The following is a 4,848-nucleotide window of genomic DNA, read 5'->3' on the forward strand; positions in this document are numbered from 1 at the left end:
TTTATTTATTTATTTATTTGTGTGTGTGTGTGTGTGTGTGTGGCCAGCTCAACCCACCAGGAGGCAGGGCTGGCTGGCATGTGGTGCTGGGAGATTGAACCGTGTTCCCTGTGCTTTGCTAAGCTTATTCTAAGTAGGTGCTTTAGACCACTGAGCAATCTCACCAGCCCCGAATATGTACTTCTTGATGGCTCAGTAGAATGAGCACTTCCCTGGCAAGCGCAAGGGCCTGAGTTCAATCCCGGGTTCCGCCAAAAGAAAAAAAGAATATGTACTTCTTGGGGCCGGGGAGATGGCTCAGTAGAATAAGCGCTTGCCTGGAAAGCGCAAGCAAGGGCTTCAGTTCAATCCAAGGTTCCACCAAAAAAAAAAAAAAAACCTATGTACTTCCTCATAAATAATTGTAACGAGAGATTTTTACTTAATATTCTCCAAAAACAACATGAATTTCTATTATAAGCATGTCTTATACTCATTAAGAATGAGGGGCAGGCAGATAGTTCAGCAGATTAATGCACCTATTTAGGCAGATGCAGGGACCACGGTTTGATCCCCAGCATGCTGTGCTGACCCAGCCCCTGGGGCACGCTGAGATGGTGACTGAGACTGGGCGTGATGGCGTGTGCCTATAATACCAGCTTTTGGGAGGCTGAAAACAGGCAGATCACTACGAGTCTGATCTAGTAGTGAGACCCTGTAAACTCTGTAATAAATACATTAAAATAATAAAAATAATAACAGAATGCTTACCAAGTGTTCTGTATTAAAAACAAAAGAAGAAGAAGAAGAAGAAGAAGAAGAAGAAGAAGAAGAAGAAGAAGAAGAAGAAGAAGAAGAAGAAGAAGAAGAAGAAGAAGAAGCTAGGCGTGGTGGCCACATGCCTACAATCCCAGCACTGGGGAGGCTGAGGCAGGAGAATTGTTTTGAGTTGGAGACCAGTCTGGGCTACTAAGTGAGCTCAAGGCCAGCCTGCATAGCGAGACCCTGTCTCAAAAAGGATGAAAAAGGGCCAGCCAAATTGCAGGGGCCGGGGGTTCGATCCCCAGGCCTGCAGTGCCCTCGCTGCACCCAGGGCACACTGAAACAGCAACTGACACTGGGCATGGTGGTGCGCGCCTGTAATCTCAGCTCTTGGGAGGTTGTAAACATGCGGATCACTACAAGTCTGATCTAGTAGTGAGACCCTGAACACCCTGTAGACCCTTCCCTAAAATACAAAATAAAAAACAAACAAATAAATAAAATAATGCGTAATGATTTTGGGGCAGTGCTAGGGTACAAAATCAGGGTCTCCTTCATACTACTAGGCAAGTGTTCTACCAATGAACTACACTTCTAGCCATATAATGAATTCTTATACATGAATAAAAGAAAGATACAACCCAGTAGAACTGAAAAAAAAAGCAGTCATTACATTGAAAAAAATACATGTGTCTAAGGGACATATGAATAATCACTCAGCCTAACTAGAGAGAATGTAAATCAAAGAACAGCCAGGCACAATCATTTGAGCCTGTGCTTTTCAGCTGTTAGGAGACTGAGGCAGGAGGATCACTTAAGCCCAAGAGTTTGACACCAACAAAGGCAGTTTAACTACACTCTCATTTTAATTTTTTTCTCCTTTTGTACAGGATCTCACTGTTCAGATCAGACTCATAGTGATCCTCCTGTTTTCAGCCTCCCAAACACTGGGATTACATGCCCGTGACAGCATGCCTAGTCTCAGTCATCATCTCAGCACACCCTGGGGGGTGGGGCCAGCATGGCACTCCAGATATCAAACCCCTGGTCACTGCACTTGCCTGAGCAGGTGCTTTAGTCTGCTGAGCTGTCTGGCCAACCCAGACTCCCATTTTAAAAGGAAATCAAGGGGCTGGTGAGATGGCTCAGTGGTCTAAAGCGCCTACTTAGAACAAGCTTAGCAAAGCACAGGGACCACGGTTGAATCCCCCAGCACCACATGCCAGCCAGCCCCGCCCCCTGGTGGGCTGAGCTGGCCACACACACACACACACACACACAAATAAATAAAAAATTTAAAAAAAAAGGAAATCAAAAGTATACAAATCAAGGACACATTGAGCTATCGTACCAGTTTCTCAAAGTGGAGAACTCTGACAAATTTAGGAATGGTACGGACCATTGTGACCTCTTGAATATGCCTGCTGGGATTGAGAATTGATGTGTCCACTTTGTACAGCAGTTTGAACTTATTGTGTAATGCTTACCTTTTTGCATACCACTTCTAGTTAGAAATTAGTGAAAACATTAGCATATGTATATAAGGAGACATATACAATAAAATTCACAACAGCACTGTTTATAATAACAAAACACTACAGACAAAAATTGACAGAATTAATAAATTGTACAAATATACACGTGTCAGATCAATGTATTATAGTTCTACTTATAACATTGAATCAAAAAGCATGAGCTCATAAGTGCTTCCCTGGCAAACACAAGGGCCTGAGTTCAATCCCCGGTTCCACCAAAAAAAAAAGCTGGAGCTCATCATGGTGGCATGTATGCAGGGAGACACAAAAAGAAAAAAAAGAAAGAAAGAAAGAAAACAAAAGAAAGCAAGACCAAGGGCTGGAGGTGTACCTCAAAGGTACAGTATATCCATAGCATCCAAAAACTAAGGCCAAAATCAAAACCAAATTCAGGGGATGGGAAGTGCAGTTCCAGTGGTAGAGCACTTGACTCGCATTCAGAAGGCTCTGAACCATAAAAGGAGAGACACAGGGGAAGAAAAGGACACTGAAGATGGTTTTAGGATGAAACCCTTAGGTAGATATAAAATATTAAACTGATAAGAACAAATACTACACTTGATCTTAGCCAAAAGACCAAGAAGCAATAGATATAAATTATTAATGTGATAGTTGAGGAGTGAACACAACTTCATGATTGTATTAAACTATAGTAAAGAAAGAACTACAGGGCCGGGGAGATGGCTCAGTGGAATAAGCACTTCCCTGGCAAGCGCAAGGGTCTGAGTTCAATCCCCGGTTCTGCAAAAACAAACAAACAAACACCTAAAAAAACAAAAAAAAAATCACTGTTTCTTTTGGGGGCCTGGCTCTAGCTCAGTTTTTTAAGTGGCTGCTTCCATAAAGCTGTCAGCCTCAGGTTGCTGTAGTTCGATCCCCACAACACTCCAGCCAGTCAAACCTGCCCTGAAGTCCTTCGGAGCAAAAAAAAAGAACTACAAATACTTAACGCAAATAACTCATGCATAGACCATTTAGGAACAGGAATCATGGACCAGTGATTATGATTAATACTCTTCAATGAAATATGTAAACATCTGAAATACACAAAGATAAAATATTTTTAAATTTTTAATTTAATTTAATTTTTTAAAGACAGTACAAAATAGTATTAAAACAAAAATTACGTGTGATACAGAATTTCACTTAACCCAATAATATGAATTTTGCAGTATTTGATGTAATGAATAGTGTTATCTTCCAAGTAGTTATTCATATTACCAGTTATATGCATGCAAAATTGGAAGAAGAAAGTAAAAGAGAAATATATAAGAAATTAAGAAGAGAAAAGGGACAATTGAGAAATGGAGAATAAACAAATTAAGCACTAACATCTCCTTTCCATAGACCAGCAGAAATCCACAGTACAATTATCGAAACAATCTTGCTTACACACATAGATATATCTCATTTATTTATTTGGTTCAGTGTCTCTTTATACAACTCAGACTCATAGTGATTCTGTCTCAGCCTCCCCAGTGCTGAGATACAGGCATTGCCAGCAAAGCATGCCCAAGCTTCCAGGGTTCTGGGACCAGCACAGCATGCAGTACTGGGCATCGAACTCCAGTCTTTGCACTTTCCAGACAAGTGCTTAGAATGTCAAGCTATCACCCCAGTCCAAGATAAAATATTTTAAGATAAATATAAGAGATATTATTTCCTATAGTACCAAAACTTTAGGTACATAGGAGTAAGTTACTAAAGTAAATTCAACTTTGATACATATTTTAAGGAATTAATAAATGTCGTATAATGTGTTCTTTATAAATGAAAAGGCATTCAGTGCTTTTACAGTGGATGACCTAAGTCAATACAATCTAAAAAATAATCCCAAATTTTTTTGAAGAAACTGATAAACTTTTTATAAACTTAACATAGAAGGATAAATATCAACAATAGCTAAGTTAATCTTGAAACAGAAGCTTTATTTACCAGATACTAAGATACCCTAAAAAGAAAAAGATAAATACTCAGGTAGTATTAGCACATAAAAAATTGGATTTATTGTTTAGTATATATATATATAGGATTAAGTTTGGGGAACATTGGCTCATTATCAAAACTGCTCCTTCCATCTGCTTCTCTCACATAACTATGGCCTGCAGGTATACCAAAGACATAATATGAAAGGTAAAGCTATGTTTCTAGAATAAAATAAAAGAGTATTTTGTGATGCACAGATGATAAAAGGCTTGATTTTTACCTAAAATCCAAGTCAAGAAAAAAATAGATTTCTTTATATATAATTACGAACTTGTGGGCCAGGGAGTTAGCTCAGTAGAATAAGCGCTTGCCTGGCATGCTCAAGGGTCTGAGTTCAATCCCCGGTTCCACACACACACACACACACACACACACACACACACACAGAATTTGTGCTTATTTTATTTTATTTTATTTTGTATTTTAGGGAACGGTCTACAGGGTTTTTAGGGTCTCGCTATTAGATCAGACTCGTAGTGATCTGCCTGTTTACAGCCTCCCAAGTACTGGGATTACAGGCATGTGCCATCATACTCAGTCTCAATCACCGTCTCATCGCACCCCAGGGGCGGGGCCGGCACAGCGG

General features: G+C 39.9%; 1 pseudogene; it reads right to left on the reverse strand.

The window, feature by feature from the left end:
• Positions 1-2,767: 2,767 nt before the first annotated feature.
• Positions 2,768-2,864, reverse strand: LOC111813584 (annotated as a pseudogene).
• Positions 2,865-4,848: the final 1,984 nt, after the last annotated feature.

The sequence above is a fragment of the Octodon degus genome, unplaced genomic scaffold (assembly GCF_000260255.1).
Source record: "Octodon degus isolate 3935 unplaced genomic scaffold, OctDeg1.0 scaffold00201, whole genome shotgun sequence".
Classification (NCBI taxonomy): domain Eukaryota; kingdom Metazoa; phylum Chordata; class Mammalia; order Rodentia; family Octodontidae; genus Octodon; species Octodon degus.